This window comes from Scyliorhinus torazame, chromosome 3, assembly GCF_047496885.1.
Source record: "Scyliorhinus torazame isolate Kashiwa2021f chromosome 3, sScyTor2.1, whole genome shotgun sequence".
Lineage (NCBI taxonomy): Eukaryota > Metazoa > Chordata > Chondrichthyes > Carcharhiniformes > Scyliorhinidae > Scyliorhinus > Scyliorhinus torazame.
In genome coordinates, this window is record NC_092709.1 from 165,541,657 (window position 1) to 165,563,297 (window position 21,641).

The 21,641-nt window shown below is 46.8% G+C and overlaps 1 long non-coding RNA gene across 1 annotated transcript; it reads right to left on the bottom strand.

Moving 5' to 3' along the window:
- Positions 1–211: 211 nt before the first annotated feature.
- Positions 212–19,081, bottom strand: LOC140409552 (uncharacterized). Its single transcript, XR_011940392.1, has 3 exons — positions 18,978–19,081; positions 3,398–3,635; positions 212–259 (listed from the first exon to the last, which is right to left on the bottom strand). It is a non-coding gene; the product is annotated as an uncharacterized lncRNA (long non-coding RNA).
- Between the last annotated feature and the right edge of the window lie 2,560 nt (positions 19,082–21,641).

A 21,641-nucleotide genomic window follows, 5' to 3' on the forward strand; every position in this document is an offset into this window, starting at 1 on the left:
GAACTCAAGTTAACCTTTTAAAAACAAACCTTGAATATCTTAACACTCATTACTTCAAAGATAACCCCAAAAGACTACAACACTAAATAATTCTTCAAACTGTTCCTTTAAACACCCAAACGACTTCAACCTTCAAAAACAGACACAAGGTTACATTCAATATATTTAGTGTCTTTGGATTTGCAGACATCAACAGACCAGCTGTTTCTTCCTGCAGCTCTCAGCAAAATACACAGACACTCCCAGCCTTCTCCTCAAACTGAAACCAAAAGCAGAAGTGAGCTCAGCTCCCCCCACACTCTGACATCACTTCAGTAATATGATCAGCTCCATTTCTTAAAGGTACATTGCTTAAACATGCATTTCTTAAAGGTACTCTCACATGACACGCTTCACTAACTATCTGGGCACCCTCCCAATTCATCAACACCGTGTAAATTTCTGACTCTTTACCCTGCCCTAACCCTGTTCTTGACATGGGGTGAGGATAATCTTGAATTTCAAAAGGACATAGACATTTTGGTGGATTGGCTAGACAAGTGGCAGATGAAGCTCAATGCAGAGAAGTGTGAGGCAACCCATCTTGGTAGGACGAACATGTAGAAATACTGGAGTCATATATGTTTACAACATGGAAACAGGCCCGTTAGCCCAGTTGTTCATGCAGCCCAGTTTCTATCACTAAGCTAGTCCCACCTGCCTGCATTTGGCCCATATCCTTCTATACCCACCCTGCCCATGTAACTGTCTGTCTTTTAAAGGAAAAAATTGTACCCGCCTCTACCCGCTCGTTCCAGATGCTCACCACCCTGTGTGTGAAAAATGTCCCCTCTGGTCTCTTTGTATCTCTCCCCTCTCACCTTAAACATATGCCCTCTAGTTCTAGACTTCTCTTACCTTTGAGAAAAGATATAAAAAATATAAAACATAAGGGGAGAAACCTGAAAGGAAATGAAGCAGAGGGAACTTGGTGTATTTGTACATAAGTCATTGAAGGTGACAGGGAGAGCAGTTAATAAAGCATATTGTATCTCAGGCTTAATTAATAAGGGTATTGAATACAGGAATAAGGTCATATTGAACTTGTATAAGATACTAGTTAGGGCTCACCTGGTGTGCTGAATCCAGTTCTGGGAGCCATACCAGAGGAAGGATGTGAAGGCATTGGAGAGAATACAGAGGAGATACACCAGACTGATTCCAGGGATAAAGAACTGCAGCTATGAAGTTAGATTTGGAGGTTGGGAATATTTTCCTTGAGGAAAAGAGTAGTGAGAAACTATTTCCATTCAAGACAGTGTCAAGAGCTATTGGGCACAGATTCAAAATAATTGACAAAAGGAGTAAAATTATGCGAGGAAACATTTTTTTCCCCCGCAGAGGGTGGTTTGAAGCTGGAACAAACTTCCTGAGGGTGGTGGAGGCAGGTTCGAATTAGACATTCAAAAGGGAATTGGCTTGCTCTCTGAAAAGGATGTGCAAGATTACAGGGATAAGACAGGGGAGTGGGACAAGGTAGAATGCCCTTTCAGAGAGTCAGTGAGACTCGATGGGCCAAATGGCCTCCTTCTACACTGTAAAGATTCTGTAACTCTGTGGTCCCAGGACTTCCGGTGACAGCCATGGAGCGAATGGTCGCATATTTGGTGGCTCCCGCTCAAGGTGGATTTTTTCGGTCTTTCCCCGCCCGAAGCGTGTAGCATTTGAGGGCAAAAGGTGCAGGAGTGCCCAGGGATCAGCGGACAAGGAGCACCACGCGAACGAAAGAGCAATTGGAGCAGAATTTTTGCGGTGCATCACAGGTAAAGTTGGTAGAGGGCTGTATATGCGGCGAGCATGCTGGAGATGTTGATGGAGGGGGGCCTTTGACCAGTCTCTCGAGGTGGACTGAGCGCACAGGGCGCTGAGGAGGAGGGCACAGGTGGGCGAGTCGCCGAGGGCAATTGTGGTGCGGCTGCATTGCTTTTTGGATACGGAAAAGATCCTACGATGGGCAGACCAAGAAGTATACCGAGGAAGGGAGTGAGCTGTGCGGGTCTACAGTTGGCTGAGAGGGGCTGGGTTCAACCGGATAAAGGCTGCCCTCTTTGAAAAGGGGCTGAAGTTTTGAGTATTATACCCGGCCCACCTGTGGGTGACTTTCCAGAAACAGGAGCTTTATTTCAATATGCTAGAGGAGGCAACTGACTTTATGAGGGACAATGGACTGGGAGGAGTATGAGGACATTGAGCTTTGGAAGAGTTATGTGTGCTTCTTAAAATATCTTGGCGGGGGAGCAGTGATGGGGAGGGTCTTTTGTTACTCTGTGTGCTGGCGGTTGAGATGGTCAGGTTGTTTGGGGGGGGGGGGGGGAGGGAAAAAGAGAGAACTGGAAGGAAAAAGAGAAGTTGGAGGGCTTGGGCGGGGATCACCATGCTAGCTGGTGGGTTAGTTAACGGGAATGAAGTGGGAATTGGGATTATTTGTTTGGGGATGGGGGGGGGGGGGGGGGGGGAAAGAGTTGCTGACAAGGATGTAGTTGGTGCAACACAGTTGGGAAGTGATTAATGGAGGTGGACATCGAAGGATGGGCCTGGAGGGGTGCGTGATGTGGGCCAGAGGCTGGGCCAAAAAGGTATATGGCTGATCGGTAGAGGAAGGGGGTGGGCAGCCCACCCCTGACTAGGCTGGTCACGTGGATCGTGAGGGGTTTGAATGAGCCGTTAAACGCATGTTCACACATAAGAGGAGTCTGAAGGCAGACATGGCATTTTTGCAGGACATGCACCTGAAATTGGGGGATCAGATGAGGCTGAGAAAGGAATCGGTGGGACAGGTGTTTCATTTGGGGCTGGATATGAAGACGAGGGAGGTGGCTGTGTTGCTCAATAAGAGGGCTAGTTTGAGGTGGGGAGATTTGTGGCCGATCTGAAGGGTAGGTATGTGATGGTCAGCAAGAAATTGAAGGGGATGCCGGTAGTCCTGATGAATGTTTATGCCTGGTGGACACACACCGGCTTAATACGGGGAACAATTTCAATATGGTCCGAGAACAGTGTTTGGACTGGTCAAGTCCTAACATCGTCGAGGGTGTCGGCGGTGGCGAGAGTGGAGGAGATTCATGGAACGCATTGGGGGGGGGGGGGGGGCAACTGCCGCAGTAGAGACTAGATGTGGGGTTGCTGACGGATGAGGTGTGAGCTGCCATGCGGAGCTATGTGGAATTGAGCGACACAGGGGAGGTCACAGCCGCTACGTTGTGGGAGGCACTTAAGGCTGTAATGAGAGTTTATTTCAATTCGGGCACGGAGGGAGATGGTGGAGAGGGAGGCACATAGCATCAGTATCTGTCTGACATGTCACAATAACTTGATTCTCTCCTACTGCAGTTATCATTCCAATAGTCACAGTGCCAACCTGTTCCGAGGTGTAAAGTGATTCATCAGTTTCATTGTCCAATATCTCTCCAGCAACCATCTTTATCAGTTTACTTTTCTTCTTTTCAGCAAAACATTTGCGTACAAAGTGATTCCACTTCTTTCAGTTAGAGCACTGCTTTCCCCACACTGAGCATGCTTCCTTTTCTTTTGGGTGATGTCCTCCGCAATATCTCGATCCAGTACTCTGGCTTGATCCTTCTGAAAATAGTTCTTCACTTTTCTTTGAAAAATATTTTGAGATATATTTCTATATATATATATATATAATATATTTATATATATACACACACACATATCAAACACAACAATAAAAAAGCAAGCAAACAGGAATGCAAATAATAGGGCAGCACGGTGGCACTGTGGATAGTACTGCTGCCTCACGGCGCCGAGGTCTCAGGTTCGATCCCAGCTCTGGGTCATTGTTCGTGTGGAGTTTGCACATTCTCCCCGTGTTCGCCTGGGTTTCGCCCACACAACCCAAAAGATGTGCAGGGTAGGGGGAATGGCCACGTTAAATTGCCCCTTAATTTGAAAAAATGAATTGGGTACTCTAAATTTATATTAAAAAAAGGAATGCAAATAATCAAAACAAATAAATATCGAACACTCCACCATCCTGCCTCCCCAACCTCCTTTTTTACCCCCCTGCCCCCCTCTACGCCCTCCTCCATCCACTGCTGACATCTTAACTATTTTCGAAGAGGTCGACGAACGGCTGCCATCTCTGGGCAAACTCTTCCACAGACCCTCTCAGGGCAAACTTTATCTTCCACAGCCTGAGGAACTGCTCACCCAAACCCCCGGTTTCGGTGGTCCCGAGTCCTGCCATTCCAATTAGATCCGTCTCCGAGCTACCAGAGAGGCAAAGGCCAGGACATTGGCCTCTCTCACCCCCTGGACTCCCGGGTCTTCTGACACTCCAAAGTTCGCCACTTCTGGACTTGGGACCACCTTCACCCTCAAGATCTTCGACATAACGTCAGCGAACCCCCGCCAGAATCCCCCAAGCTTCGGACAGGCCCAAAACATGTGGACATGATTCGTGGGCCCACCCGCACACTGCCCACACCTATTCTGCCCTTCAAAAAACCTACTGATACTGGCCACAGTCATATGTACCCTGTGAACTACTTTGAACTGAATAAGGCTAAGTCTAGCACACATTCACCCTCAAAGCCTCCTCCCAAAGTCCCACCTCCACCTCCCTCCCGAACTCTTCCCTATCCCTATCGGGGTTTCCTCCCAACCCATTAACTCCTTATGTATTTCCAACACCCTACCCTCACCCAACCACCGTTTTTGACACCACTTTGTCCTGTAGCTCCTGGGGCGGCAAATGGGGAAAGGTCAAAACCTGCTTCCTGACAAAATCCTATACCTGTAAATACCGGAACCCATTCCCAGCAGGCAACACAAATCCTCCACCAACCCCATCAAACTCGAGAAGCTGGCCCCAACGAATAGATCCCCAAACCGCTCAACCCCCGCCCGTTGCCACCCCCAGAAGCCCCCATCCTGCACCCCCGGGAACAAACCTATGATTCCCGCAGATCGGTGCCCAAACCGAGGCACCCTCCAGCCTCAGGTGCTGCCGCCACTGTTCCCACACCCTCCGGGCCCCCAGCAGTACCAGTCTTGTGGAGTACCTGACTGGCGTGAACGGTAGAGGAGCCGTCAACAATGCCACATGACTCGAATCCTTACAAGAGGCTGCCTCTACCGCTCCCATACCGACCCCTCCCTGACTACCCACTTCATAACCATGGCTATATTCGCCGCACAACAATAATTCATCAAGTTTGGCAGAGCCAACCCACCCCCCCACCCCTCGACCCCGCTCCAGCAGCACCCTCTTAACTCGCAGGGCTTTACCTGCCCAAACAAACCCGGATATCAGTGCAGATCGGGAGATTCTGGAACACAAATAAGAACCTCGGGAGAACCGTCATCCTCACCGATTGCACCCGTCCCGCCAGCGACAGCACAACCCACCTCCTAAAACCCCCTTCATTTGCTCCACCAACTGAGCCAGATTCAGCTTGTGCAATTGCTCCCACCCCCGCAACACCCGAATGCCCAAATACCTAAAAGCTCACCCCCACTACTCGAAACGGCAACTCCCCAAACCCCCTCTCCTAGATCAGGAAAACCTCGCTCTTCCCCATATTCAATTTGTACCCTGAGAACTAACCAAATTCTTCCAATATGCCCATAACCTCGTCCCACAGTGCACCCTGAAAAACTCAGAGCTCACCCGGTTTGTTCGCACACTCACCTTTGGCGCCAGATAGAACAGCAGGACCCAATCCACAAACCCCTGCCCAAATCCAAACCGCCCCAACACCTCCCACAAATAGTCCCACCCGGTCAAAGGCCTTTTTTCATCCATGGCGACCACCACCTCCACACTTCGTTCCTCCGGGGGTATCATTATAACATTTAACAACCCCCTGATATTAGCCGACAGATGCCTCCCCTTCACAAACCCCGTCAGATCCACCCCGATCACCCCGGAACACAATCCTCAATCCATGAGGCTAGGACCTTGGCAAGAAATGTAGCGTCCAGTAATGAAATTGGCCGGTAAGACCAACTCTGCTCCGGATCCTTATCCTTCTTTAAAATTAAGGAGATTGAGGCCTGCGATAACGTAAGAGAGCAGAACCCCCTGCTCCTTCGCATCATTGAACGCCCTTACCAGCAGGGGCCCCATGTCCCCCAAAAACTTTTTATAAAACACCGTGAACCCATCCAGGCCCGGGGTCTTCCACGCCTGCAAACCCTCCAACACCTCCACCAGCCCAATGGGAGCTCCCAGTCCCTCCACCAGCTCCTCTTCCACTTTAGGCAATTCCAGCCCATCTAAGAAACGCCTCATTCCCTTCACCCCAGCCGGGGTTCCGACTCATATAGTCTCTTATAAAAGTTCCCGACCACCCCATTCACCCCCACCGGTTTTCCCCCTCCTATCCTTCACCTTTGCGATCTCCGACGTCGCCTCCTGCTTCCTCAATTGATGTGCAAGCATCCTTCTCGCCTTTGTCACGTATTCATAGACCGCCACCCTAGCCCTTCTCAACTGCCCTAGCACCTTACCCGTAGATATCAGTCCAAATTTCATCTCGACTTTCTGCCACTCCCTCAACAACCCCGCCTCAGAGGCCTCCGAATTCCTCCTTATCCACCTGCAGAATCTCATGCACTAACCTCAGCATCTCCGCACGCTCCGCCTTGTCTCGATGTGTCCTTATTGAAATAAACTCCCCCCTCACCACTGGCTTCAACGCCTTGTTGCTAACTTTTGGTTGGTTCAATTGGCGGTTTTATAACCTTTGCTCTCGAGTCGTCAGGTATCTTTATGATACTGCCACGAGGTTCAAGTTCAAGTAATGATCAATAACTCAATACACCGATTAGTAAGATTCAAATCAAAGCACATTTATTATACACAGTAATCGCTACTCATGCACAAATTCTACTTCTAAGCTACTTCTACAACTAACAGGCCTATACTTAGCTTCGGACTGGCCCACCAGGTCAGGGGAACAAATGGCCTTTCGTTCGGGTTCTGAGTCTGCGGGATTCGAAGTTGGTACAGATTGGTAGCTAGGAGCGCCTATCTCGTAGCGAGCGTTGACTTAAGACTTACTGGATATCGGCGGCAGCTGCACCGGTCACGGTCAAGGGTTGGTTCGCGTTGCTGAGTGACCTGGTCAAGAAGACGATTTGAACTTGGGGGCTTAACTTTATAGTCCCCAGGGGCTTCCCGCCTTTCGGGGCGGACCTTGTACCTGGTTCCAAGTGATTGGACTTCGTTCCAATCGCTTGGTTCGATTTCTCCAATACTGGAGGGGTTCCCTGATCGATGGGCGGTCTTGAAGTGTCCGTTAACCTCTTTTGTGTTCGCTCCTGCTGGCGCCGAGGAGTCTGGCTTAGCTTTGTTTGTCCCAAATGTTGCGATTGTTCCCGGGGATCGCTTATTAGTATGTAGATGGCTGCTACATTATTATGCAGAGGCTGCTTGTATCGATGCTGTCTGGGCTTTTGCAGAGTTTAATACACAGTAGCTTGCACCTGCTGGTTTCTGCCTGTGTTGGCTGAATTTCCCTTCAGCCTTTGCTGTTCTCCATTTTAAATCGGGACTTGGCCAACCCAGGTGGCTACAGCCTCCCAATGTGTGGCAGTGACACCTCACTTGTGTCATTAAGCTCCACATATACCCGAATAGCAGCCCTCACCCACTCACAAACCTCCTCATCTGCCAACAGTCCCACATCCAACCTCCACAGCGGGCACACGCCCACCCCCCCGCCCTCGATTCACCTGCAAGTCCATCCAATGCAGCGCATGGTCCAAAACCACAATCGTCAGGTACTCTGGACCAACCTCCTCCGCCAACAACTACCTGTCCATCACAAAATAATCGATCCGGGAGTACACCCTATATACATCGGAGAAGAACGAAAATTCCTTCGCCCTCCACTGGTCCACTCCTCCCATACGCTCCATAAACCCTTTCAATTCCCTCGCCATTGCTGATACTGTCATGAGAATGTCGCTTTAAGAAATGGTTAGCTGCTCATGTTACTGCAGTGATGTCAGAGTGTGGGTGGAGCTGAGCTCTGGTTCTGCTTTTTAGTTTCACTTTGAGAAAACCTTGGGTGTGTCTGTCTTTTTGGTTTCGTGTTTCAGAATGTGTTGCAGCTGAAGTGAGCCAAAGCGGCTGTATTGTTGAGCTCTCTGCCATGAAGGACTATCTCTTAATCATTTGGTGAATTCAGAATTATAAAATGTTTTCAGTATTGAATGTAAACTCTGATGTGCTTCTGTTTAAAGGTTTGTTAAGTCTTCTGGGTGAAAAGGACACCATACAGGTTACTTAGTGTTGTATTCTTTGGGGGGTGTATTTGATTTACTGGTTGCTAAGATATTCACTGTTTGTTTATAAAAAGGTTAACTTGAGTTCATAGAATAAACATTGTTTTGTTTTAAAAAATACTTTTCCATTTCTGAAGTACCACACTTGTAGAGTGGGCCGTGTGCTTCCCATACCACAATCTATTAAAAGTTGTGGGTCAGGTGAACTCCATGATACACTTTGGGATTCTCTAAACTCTGACCCATAACAATACCCTCCCCTATCTCGGACGCAACCAATCCAATTTTGGCTCAAGAACCATGTTAAAATCTCCCCCCATTTTCAACCGTGCGAGTCTAGATCCGGGATCTTCCCCAGCACCCGCTTCATAAACTCTACATCGTCCCAGTTTGGGGCATAGACATTCTCCAACACCAGCGGCATTCCCTCCAATTTCCCACTCACCATTTCGAATCTCCCCCGAGTCTGCCACTGTGTTCCCCACTTCAAGCTACCCGCTTATTTATCAAGATCGCCACCCCTCTCGTCTTCAAATCCTATCCTGAATGAAAGACCTGACCTACCCACCATTTCATTAGCCTGGTTTGATCTCCATCTTCAGGCGAGTTACCTGCAAGAATGCCACATCTGCTTCAAGCTCAACAAATGTACAAACACGCAGGCCCTCTTGACCAGCCCGTTCAACCCTCTCACATTCCATATGATCAGGGGACTCCTCCAACCCACCAGACCCACCCTCGGATGTCCATCGTCATCAACCCCCCTTATACCGTATTTTTACAGTCCCTCTCCTGTCAGCATTCCTCCCCCCCCTCCCACATACACAAAAAAAAAATCAATCCCAACCCCAAACAACACACTAACCACTTGCTCCCCCCACTGCGCTTCCGTGAACTAGCCTGCCCAGCTAGCCTAGCATCCTACCCCCCACTGATTCCCCTCACCCCCCACCACTCACACACCATCTTGGTGCAAAGAACAATATCAACAATCAAAGTCAGAAAAAAACCCAGAGGAACAAAGGACAATAGCCCCCAGAGAAAAAACTAACCCAATGCACTCACCCAGAACCCAACGAAGGCCCCCCCACCCCCCCCAGGGAGACACGAACGTTACAGCCATAACTTTCACACAAGAAAAAAAAACCCCACAAGGGGAAAAAAAAAAAAAAAAAAAAATAGGGGGGGGGGGGGGGACGGGGGACGACACCCCCCAAACTCCCCAGCAAGGGGGGAACAGGGAGAACCAACCTCCCCAAATACCTCCTCCAAAGTTCAAAGTCCTCCTTTTCTTGCTAGTCCATTGTCTCTCACAAACTCCATCGCTTCCCCAGTGTTCCAAAATAATTTTCCCGACCATTGTAGGTCACCCAGAGGCGGACCAGGTACAGCACCCCCTTCTTAAAGAAGGCAGCCTTCACTCGGTTAGAGCCCGCTCTCCTGTTGGCCAGTTCTGCATCCAGGTCCTGGTACTCCAAAGCTTGTTGCCCTCCCAGGTATATTGCCTCGTCTGCTTGGCCCACCTCAAGATACGTTCTTTGTCAAGAAACTAGTACAACCGCACCCCCATTGCCCTTGGCGGCTCATTATCCTGTGGCTTCCTCATTAGTGCCCTATGCGTCCGATCCACCTCCAGGGACTGTTCAAAGATCCCCTCGCCCAGCAACTTGGCTACATAAGAGCCAGCTTCTGATCCCTCAGTGCCCTCAGATTCCGTCTCCGGGAACGGTTCTCCAGATCTTCCACCTTCTCCTGAAACTGCTTACGGGTATTTCGCAACACCCCCATCTGGACCGCCAACGCAGTAAGCTGCTCCTCAAGCTCTTCTGGATCGCCTGGCTTTGAGTCTCCAACCTGAGCTCCACGCGGTGGATCCTCGCCTTAAGCAGGTCCACCATCTTCGCCAGGTCCTCCAGAGACTCCTTTCTCTGCTGGGTGAACTTCTCATTCAAGAAGTCCACCAGCTGCTCCATAGGCCATTGAGTTGAAGGGGCCTACACCTTGCTCGCCACCATATTTCCCTGTGTTGCAGGAAATGTTTCTTGCTCTGGTAACTCCTTTTGCCTAAAACCACTTTTGGTCCACGAACCCATCCACCGGTGGAATAAACTCTTCCTCCACCACTCCTGCGCCTTATTCTATCGAAATATCCATCCGTTAATCGGGAAAAAGGCCCAAGGGCAGCAAGGTAGCACAGTGGTTAGCACTGCTGCATCATGGCGCCGAGGTCCCAGGTTCGATCTCAGCTCTGGGTCACTCTCCGTGTGGAGTTTGCACATTCTCCCCGTGTTTGCGTGAGTTTTGCCCCTACAACCCCAAGATGTGCAGGGTAGGTGGATTGGCCACGCTGACTTGCCCCTTAATTGGAAAAAATTAATTGGGTACTCTAATTTTAAAAAAGCAATCGGGGAAAACGCCCAAAAACAGTCACAAGTAGGAGCTGCCAAATGTGTGATCACTCACACCATGGCCGCCACCGGAAGTGCCAATAGTTCTTCCTTTTTTCCATTATCTTGTGCTTGGAAGGCACGGGCTGCCTCTCAACATAGGGCAAAGTCTCTCCAATCAATACGTCTCAGCGGATGATTGACGACTTCAGAGCTTCTGCACAGCTTTCTTGAGAATAAGTTTCTCTCAGCAGACTTGCTCTCACAGAGGGATCTCTTTTTTCGAAGACTATCGTAAGACCATCCTTCAGTTTCTCAAGATCATAAGATCCAGCAAGATATTTCAGTGCAGTCATACACTGTCAGCATGCTCCCCCTGTTCCTGAGCTCTGGACATGTAAAGTTCATTAATAATGTTAGTTGAGGGCTCAAAGTTGGTCATCAAGTACTCCAAAATTTCACAAGACTGGCGTTTCTGCTTCTCGGTGAGGACTAGGGAGCAAAGCAGTTTAAAACACTCTTTCCCCAGCACTGGTAACAGAGTTGCTACTCTTATTTTTTCAGGTTTTCTGTGTCAATGCAAAGTCCTGCCACTAAGACTTGAAAAATTACTGCATTCATCTTCGTAGGAACCAATACTGGAGCATTCAAAGTCATCCTGATTCAACCAGGAGTCAATGTCCTGTACAAAATTGCAGACTGAAATTTTAATTATTCTCTCTTACAGTGGCTGGCTCTCTTCCAACTTGAGGAAATTCATCAAAATCAGTCCTTATTGGCATACAAGCAAATAGTCCTGATTACATTGATCCACCGTGTTCTCATTGCTCTAAAACCCTTTTCCTTTCATTCATGTATCCAAACTAGTCTTGAATGTTGACATAATTTCTGCCTCAAATACTTTGATACACCACGGCAGCTTTTTGCATAATGACCCGAGGTCAGAGGCCACCCAATTATTGACATTTTACATTTCTTAAAAGCTATAGGATTGATATGAAGAGTTCTCCTCTCCATATTGGTGTCATTTATAACACTCTAAACTCAAGACCTCTGCCACCAAGTGAAAACTGCGTGGGCTGGATTCTCCGTCCTGCCACGCCAGATTCCTGGTTCAGCACGCCGGCGGGATGCTGGTCAATGAGGTTTCCCATTGTGGGGCAGCCCCACGCCGTCGGCAAACCCCCAGGCTGCTGGCAAAATGGAGCATCCCGACGGCAGAGAATCCAGCCATGTATCTTTTTGCAGCTAGCATCTTCTTTCCGCAAATAAGTATTTTGCTGGTGCCGCTTGCAAACAGTGTTCGGCACTTGTTTGGTAAAGCTGTCGGAGGTTACAGGCACCCCCTGCATTGGAAGAATGTGTTGTTATAACAGCTAGATTTTACTTTCTCTCTCCAGGAACAGCCATTGCTGTCACAGATGCTGTCAGCAGATATCGCATAGTAGGAGGTGCAGTTCCAGTGTACTCAATTTTGTGAAGCAGAGGCAGTGAAGATGGATCTTCCGACAATTCAAGGTGGGTTTCAGCAGGATCTAGAAGCACACATCCAAGGCTGGTGAGCAGTGTTGGTGAATGATTTATTTATCATTTGTTGACCTTCAAGAACTCCTTTTCCTTATCTAAATCACACAGTATATTTGTTCAGTGTGACAGCAACAATCACAAATTGTTGGCAGCCCGGTAGCATAGTGGATAGCATAATTGCTTCACAGCTCCAGCGTCCCAGGTTCGATTCCCGGCTGGGTCACTGTCTGTGCGGAGTCTGCACGTTCTCCCAGTGTCTGTATGGGTTTCCTCCGGGTGCTCCAGTTTCCTCCCACAGTCCAAAGATGTGCGGGTTAGGTGGGTTACAGGGATAGGGTAGATAGGTGGGCTTGAGTAGGGTGCTCTTTATAAGGGCCGGTTGCAGACTCGATGGGCCGAATGGCCTCCTTCTGCAATGAAAATTCTATGACTCTATGAAATAATGAAGGAAAGTGATGGCAAACAACAATGGCAGAATTGCCAGCAGAATCAAAACTAAAACCAACTGATGCATGGAGCAAACTGCAAGATGTAAATAATGCAAAAAAAGGGTATTTTATCAGGCAGTAAATCTCCCTTTACCAAACCTCCTTGATCAAGTCTCAGTCTTTCTCTGTACCTTAATTTATATTTACAAAGTACAAGTTGTCAGTAAAACCTCTTCTGAGATGGCACAATTCAGCACCTGCTTGTAATCAACAAAATGTTTAAATGAAGAGCCTGCATGGCAGTAGTAAAACCACATTTCTCTGGTCCTAAATTATCCAATCAATAATCAGGTACAATTGATTTTCCAATCTATGCACACCAATGAGGTTCTGCACCATTGATGAAATCTCAGGAACAGTAGCTCATAACCATGGAAACGTAGTTTTTAAGGGTTTAAAAAAAAAAGACAAATTGTAAGCTCCAATTTTAAGACAACAGCATATTTGGAACTGTGCTCACCCCAATTTGTTGATCCAATGCTGGCAGTGTGGCAAAACGGCCTGCAAAACCGTCAACCATGCAAAAGCTCAGAGCCCCATGTGTTTCAATAAATTCTGGCACAATATTGTCATATACTACTGCCTACCCACGCTTCAAGCCCTGTAGGACTTCTTAGTATTGCAACCTCAAAAAGGGGCAGGGCTGATGTCTTCTCTGTGCTGCTGATGGTGTCATCTTAGTTCACCATGGATATTTCTTTTGTTTTTGTCAAGGGGTGCCTTAGTTATGGCAAGCAGGTGGCTGGAGACATGGTTTGGAGTAGCTGAGGGGTAGTTTTGAGTGGGTGGCTGCAAGGCGATGGATTAGGCTCCAGCACCTTCTGCTGGAGTGTGTGAAGTTTAGCTCTGAAACGGTTTCCTCCCACTTGGTGCAGTGCACGGCTTTGAGGGACTTCAGATGGCCTCTGTTACAACCTGCCTGCTTACCATTGGCTGGGGACTAATGACAATCCCACAATCCTGTGGGAGTATGAGCTTCCCCAATGAGGGGGGGGGCGGAGAAATCATTAGCAGACTCCCTGTATAAATAAAGCTGGCCAGTTTGGAACCAGCAGGAAGGAGTAAGCAGCAAGCAAGTTTGCTGCAGTTGTGTATATATATATGTTACTGTAAATAAATGTTATTTCTTTGTATCCTTGAAACTCGTGCTGGATTCTTCGTGGCCGTCACAAAAGCCTCCTACCTTTGGATCACCGATGCTTCGTATGCCTTTAGGAGGGCAGCACTCTCTTCATGTAAAAATGGGATATAGATAGGTTTGTAGCCATGGGAACTGCCATGAAGGCTGCTTTGTAGATGGTACCGCAGACATGGTTATATACTTCATCAACAGTGATTTTTGTAGCAGGATTGTTGAGATGCTATGTCCCAAAGTTTCACTGTACCTTGTCCAGTTTGCATCTTCTTGGGGCTGTTGACGACTGGAACACGTAGGCCTATGTAAACCAATAGTGGACAGTGTTGGCTGTGTGTAAAGTCATCTAAGACAAGGCCCTGTGCAGGGTGGGGGTTACCATTAGGAGAACTGACCCAGCACAGGTCAGGAGAGTAATCCTTACGCCATCTGGATGAATGGAATGCTTGGGATCGTGTACAAGTGTCAGATCATTTTGGGAGCCCACTCTGCAAACGCTTCATCATGGTCCAGTACTGGGTATCCTCCCACAGTCCAAAGACGTGCAGGTTAGGTGAATTGGCCATGATAAATTGCCCTTAGTGTCCAAAAAAGGTGGGAGGGGTTATTGGGTTACGGGGATAGGGTGGAAGTGAGGGCTTAAGTGAGTCGGTGCAGGCACTGTGCCTTAATTTACACATCGATGGCTGGATGGGGAGGGTGGGCAAGACTTGCTGCTCCGAGCTGATGTTAGTAGATATTGATTCTGTCACCATTAGGGTGTCAGAGAAAGTGGTCGCTGTCAGATGATTTGCTTGAGCACTGTCAATTCTGGGTCTGGTCTAGCATAGTGGGCTAAACAGCTGGCTTGTAATACTTAACAAGACCTGCAGCGTGGGTTCAATTCCTCTACCGGCCTCCCTGAACAGGTGCCAGAATGTGACGACTAGGGGCTTTTCACAGTAACTTCATTGAAGCTTACTTGTGACAATAAGTGATTATTATTATGTGGCACACCCATGTTTGGCATGAGGGTGGTAGCACAGGAGGTCGTAGCCTTTGATGGAATAGCAGTAATCCTTTGGCTGTTCCGCTGTGGGCTTCTTGCAGGCAAATTATATCAATGGAGTGTTGAGCAGCAGGACTTTGAGGCTTTGCTTGGCTGCCGACAGGCCCGCAACGTTGAGTTGGAAGATTCGGAGCGGGCCCTGCTGCAATGTAATCTTGGGGCATTTTTTCATTTTACGTTTTGGCTTTGGGACTTTGACTAGGATTCCTGTGTGGACTCTTCTCATGAAGTTTCCTTTGGAATTTAATCTGCTGGTAGGATCATTAACTTCCCCAGGCAAGCCTGGGTACTGGCGGGTGGCACCACATGAACACTGATCCATTGCTCCTTAAGAAATTGCTTCACGAACTTGAACTTTCTCGGGCGTTTCCTAATATCACAATTGCATTGAATATTTTGGTTGTTTGCCTGCATCAGTGGCTTCAGGTGAACAACTTTCAACATGCTGAAGCAGGTAAAGGTCTATCGTTATTCAACTATGGACAAGAGCATTTGAATGGTCGTGCCATGCTTAATATCAACAGTAACATTGCATGAAAGCTAGATTTTTCTTCCATAATTAATGCATTCAGACAGAAAAGGGCTATTTTTGTTGTGGTTCCGGGCCTCAAAAGCTGGAAGTGGCTTGGGCCCCTCTGGACCGCGCGCGGAGAAGGCCTGGCTACGAGTCATAAAATTGGGAAAGCCAACAAATTTTTAAAGGGCTGCTACTCCTGCTAAACAGCAATTACTTGTCATTTTTCTGCTTGTAATTTGAAGGGAACGTTGGCAATGAGGATGGCACCAAAAGTGAAAATCAGGACCACTGGCATGAATTGCCCCGGCAATAATAACGAGAACAATGTGAAGCATTTGTAGCTAATTTTGCTAGCAATGTGTTTTTGGCCAGAGATCATTTAAGAAAATCAAATAATTTTCTTTTCAGAGTTCCCAGATTTCAAAAGCAAGCTCATGCAAGTTTCTGCACTGCTGAACATTAACAATATATCACAATCAATTTATGCTGATTGTAAATTGATCAGCATATCGTAGGGTCCATTGTTGGAAAGAATCTACCATAGATTCAATACGTTGCAGATCCTATCTGTGGATCAATGTTGGCAGGGCTAGAGAAGAGGGTTTTGGCAGAAGTAGCTAAGAGGTTTAATTAAGGTCACTAATGTTCCTTGCTGCTTCTCCATCAATGGGTTGGTTTAGCACAGTGGGCTAAATAGCTGGCTTGTAATGCAGAACAATGCCAGTAGCGCGGGTTCAATTCCCGTACGAGCCTCCCCGAACAGGTGCCGGAATGTGGCGAATAGGGGCTTTTCACAGTAACTTCATTGAAACCTACTTGTGCCAATAAGCACAATTATTATTTAATTATTATTATTTAAAAGCTGCCTCAAAATCATTTTTATCTCGATGCATGTTCATCTGTTATAATTCTTCTATTAAACAATCTTGCCTCTTTGAAGGAACTCGGGACATGTTCCTCACTCAAGGCATCACGTAAATGCACATAGTCAATACTGAATGTGCTCATGGTGAGAATACATGCTTACATGGATGATAAAAAGATGAAGGGGTGGGGGGATTTTGATTCATTTGGCTAGCCCAAGAAATTAAAATCAGAACACAAAGTTCACTACCTATTGTGGTACTGAAAACAGGCCGAGAAGATACACATCGGCCAGGAACAGAAACTGTCTCATGAGACCCAGGCTGGAATCGATACTGACCATCTGCAAAAAGCACCCAAGTTAAGGCAGAAACCTGTTATTGCTATATGAACTTTGATCACCCACTCCAAGTCCATGAATATGTAACAAACTTCCAGACACAGGTGATCAACTTTGCAGCAGGACGAAGAACAGACAAAAGAAGCCATCAGACTCATTAATGAGCTGATGGCTGGTCAGACAAAGGGACTTTCAGAGGACAATGTGTTTTGATTGAACCACCATCGATAAACAGGAGTATCCGGTCTTTCCCATTAACCAGTTGGGGTCTGGCTCGGACAATGGCTGGTGGTGGGAGTAGAATACTGAAGGAGGCTGGAGAGGAAATTGCTGAGGCCTTGACAGAAATCTTTGGATCCTCACTGTCTTCAGGGGATGTCCCGGAGGACTGGAGAATAGCCAATGTTGTTCCTCTGTTTAAGAAGGGTAGCAAGGATAATCCAGGGAACTACAGGCCGGTGAGGCTTACTTCAGTGGTAGGGAAATTACTGGAGAGAATTCTTCGAGACAGGATCTACTCCCATTTGGAAGCAAATGGAAGTATTAGTGAGAGGCAGCATGGTTTTGTGAAGGGGAGGTCGTGTCTCACTAACTTGATAAGAGTTTTTCGAGGAGGTCACTAAGATGATTGATGCAGGTAGGGCAGTGGATGTTGTCTATATGGACTTCAGTAAGGCCTTTGACAAGGTCCCTCATGGTAGACTAGTACAAAAGGTGAAGTCACACGGGATCAGGGGTGAGCTGGCAAGGTGGATACAGAACTGGCTAGGTCATAGAAGGCAGAGAGTAGCAATGGAAGGATGCTTTTCTAATTGGAGGGCTGTGACCAGTGGTGTTCCACAGGGATCAGTGCTGGGACCTTTGCTCTTTGTAGTATATATAAATGATTTGGAGGAAAATGTAACTGGTCTGATTAGTAAGTTTGCAGACGACACAAAGGTTGGTGGAATTGCGGATAGCGATGAGGACTGTCAGAGGATACAGGAGGATTTAGATTGTTTGGAGACTTGGGCGGAGAGATGGCAGATGGAATTTAATCCGGACAAATGTGAGGTAATGCATTTTGGAAGGTCTAATGCAGGTAGGGAATATACAGTGAATGGTAGAACCCTCAAGAGTATTGAAAGTCAAAGAGATCTAGGAGTACAGGTCCACAGGTCGTTGAAAGGGGCAACACAGGTGGAGAAGGTAGTCAAGAAGGCATACGGCATGCCTGCCTTCATTGGCCGGGGCATTGAGTATAAGAATTGGCAAGTCATGCTGCAGCTGTATAGAACTTTAGTTAGGCCACACTTGGAGTATAGTGTTCAATTCTGGTCTCCACACTACCAGAAGGATGTGGAGGCTTTAGAGAGGGTGCAGAAGAGATTTACCAGAATGTTGCCTGGTATGGAGGGCATTAGCTATGAGGAGCGGTTGAATAAACTCGGTTTGTTCTCACTGGAACGAAGGAGGTTGAGGGGAGACCTGATAGAGGTCTACAAAATTATGAGGGGCATAGACAGAGTGAATAGTCAGAGGCTTTTCCCCAGGGTAGAGGGGTCAATTACTAGGGGGCATAGGTTTAAGGTGAGAGGGGCAAGGTTTAGAGTAGATGTACGAGGTAAGTTTTTTTACGCAGAGGGTAGTGGGTGCCTGGAACTCGCTACCGGAGGTGGCGGAAGCAGGGACGATAGTGACATTTAAGGGGCATCTTGACAAATACATGAATAGGATGGGAATAGAGGGATACGGACCCAGGAAGTGTGAAGATTGTAGTTTAGTCGGGCAGCATGGTCGGCACGGGCTTGGAGGGCCGAAGGGCCTGTTCCTGTGCTGTACATTTCTTTGTTCTTTGTATACATATGACTCAATCCAAGCTTCCCAGTATAAGAAAGCAGCATCAAACAGATCTTGAGTGAGTACCTGGGAGTTGCCCAGACACAGCCATCGCAAGAACAGGCCCTGGGTTTCGAACCCAGAGAAGACATCAACATTGAGTGATCGAAGCCTGCCAGCCTCCTTTACTAAGTATGGGTAAAACACAAACTCAGCTGCAAGTCTGAGTCATATTTTCTTGAGTAATATCCACATCATATTTTCTTGAGTAATAGAATTGTGAATAAAATTGCATTAAACGGTGAACCTGTTTTGTCCTTTGTTCACCTCGTAAATAAGGGCACCCAAGTAAAACCTTTGAGTAAGTAAACTGGTCAAACGTATCAGAGGTTTTTAACATTATAAAACCTTAAATTATTTTCGTTTTAAAGAAACTGCTTAACTACTCTATTTTGAGTTTCCAAGGCATTTTAAATGTCACCTCAACAGTCATTACACAAACCACCTCCAATTTAGTCAATTTTATATTTACCATTTAGTCTCACTCGAACTTACCCGTGGCTTCAAACTGTTTTGGTGCAGGATGCTTATAGAAATTAAGTTTGTGCCTTCTTCTTGGGTTTAGTCATAATTTCAATAAAGGCAACAGCTGTTGTTCTAGGGTAAAAGCCACAATCAAAATGGTAAATGTTGATCAATCAGGAAGTCATGACTTTCAAGACTGCTTCAGTTCTACACCTTTCCTTCTTCATCTTGGAAATAAAAAATATCTTTAAACCATGATTAGAATGCATTGTAGCAATTATTTCAAGACTAAGTATGATATCTATTTGGAATTATAGAATCAATAGATTAAGAACCCAACAGTTTTCACAATACACAAAATAGAAATTTACAGCATTTATTTTTCTAAGCAGATTCACTGCTTCCAGCACTCAAGTCAGGAACAGATAGTGTCTAGCAGAATGATTTTTTGTTTAGCCAGATATGAAATGAGCAGAAATCCATCACTTAGATTCTCCAAATTAGGCAGATAAATCTAAGTGTAGAATTTCTGCATGTTTAAAACAAAATATTTGCACTCTCTTATTTATTAAAATTCCGAGAGCTGGGACTGCAGTTTAGACCACACAATTTATCAATAGAGGGCACTGGCATTCTTGCCACTGGTTGTCCAGCTGGTATCCCGTTCCCAGTTGCATCAGGCCTGCAGCTCTGAAAACATGTTGGAAGAATGCCAGTTCGATCGGTACAGAATTTAGAGCATAAGGTGGCCATTCGGCCCATCGAGTCAGCACTGGCCCTTGGAAAGAGCACCCTACTTAAGCCCACATCTCCACCGATCCCCATAAGCCCATCTAACCTTTTTGGACACGAAGGGCAATTCAGCACGGCCAATCCACCTAACTTGCACATCTTTGGACTGTGGGAGGAGACCGGAGCACCTGGAGGAAACCCACGCAGATACGGGGAGAACGTGCAGACTCCGGAGTGACCCAAGCACGGAATCGAAACTGGAGCTGTGAAGCAACAGTGCTAACCACTGTGCTACCATGCCGCCCCACCGATGCCAGCTCTGCCCCTCTTGGTTCTCGCAGTGAATATCTGGTCAATAATTAACTGTTTCTGAGTACTGTGGACATCCATGGTTCAGTTACATGATTACGGGGGTTACCACAGCCATTGGATAGGTTTGAAACTTCCATCAGCAAGTGCCATCTGGGATTAATTCATTCCAAGGAGACTCCATCTACTGGTTAACGTAAGAGAAGGAAAGTCAAGCAGAATATTTCCAGCATTAAGTGCGTAATTTCAAAATTTGAAGGAAATCTTAGAGACAGATCTCCCACTCTTCAGGGGATGGAATCATAGCTAAACTTACACCTTCTTCAGAATAGAGTGGGCATACATTTTGAATATATTACATCTTCTCAATGAGCGCACATAACATCTGGCACGGTTGAAAGGGCCATGCTTGCAATGAATGGGAGGTACTTAAGTGGAGTAGATTTGATATCTCTATCCTCTTAATTTTGATCAGAGAAAAAGGTCTCAGGGAGTCGAATTGACATCACCAAGAATGATGAAACAAAACGATGCAGAGTCAAAGTGAAAAGTCTTAATTTAGGAGCTGACTTTTTAAAAAATAATTGAGAGTACCCAATTCATTTTTTCCAATTAAGGGACAATTTAGCACAGCCAATCCACCTAACCTGCATATCTTTTGGGTTGTGGGGTCGAAACCCACGCTGACACGGGGAGAATGTGCAAATTCCACACAGACAGTGACCCAGAGCCGGAATCGAACCTGGGACCTCGGTGAGGCATCAGGGCTAACCCACTGCGCCACCATGCTGCCCCCTAGGTGCTGACTTCGGAATGGCATACAAAAGAACATTTCAAGTGAGGGTCAGGAGAGCTCTAAGGAGATGTTAGTAGAGATGGGGTGAGGCCAAAATGGAACTTGGTAAGTACTATGCTGTCATCATGGTGGTTTGAATGTGATTGTTAATAGAATAAATAACCAGTTAGGAAGATTTTGGTGGCTGGGAGAAGGGGCGGGGGCTGCTATGGGGGCAGGAGGCAAGAGTCACCACTCATGAGACAGGTTTCTGTAAGTATCAGAATATTAATAGATTCTTCCACAGTGGATATCAACAGATTCAACGTTCTGGATGACAACATGGCGAGATTGGGAAAGAGCACCAAACAGAGTTTAACCCCCCATTCTACCCCTCCCTAAGCTGGGTGACAGTTTGCATTTATATGGCACCTTCAATAAAGTAATATGTCCGAGGGTCTTAAATATTTGGTAATGAAGGATGTGGCAGCTAGGGACGTTGCACTGCGACAGCTAGCAATGGATGCTGTAATAAATAAAGCAAATAATAGTAGATGCAGGAGTGGTCTTGCACTCATTCAAGGTGGACATTTAAACAAGAGAGGACAAATTGCGGAGTTAAGTATCAGGCCCGGGGTGTGTGGGTTAGGGGGAAATCAAGTTAGTCGCATGGTTATTAGCAAGGGAGAAGTTAAAATGTGACAGAAAAGCATTGCAGATATTTGTGATGAAAACAGTGAATGATGAGGTATCAAAGCACTTCTTTAGTCCATGGTACTAACGAAAGACAGTGCCTTCAGGTTTAGATGGGGTTTAAGTTAACATTGAAATGTGTGCACATTGAGGAAAAGGGAGAATAGATTTGATTATTTATTCAA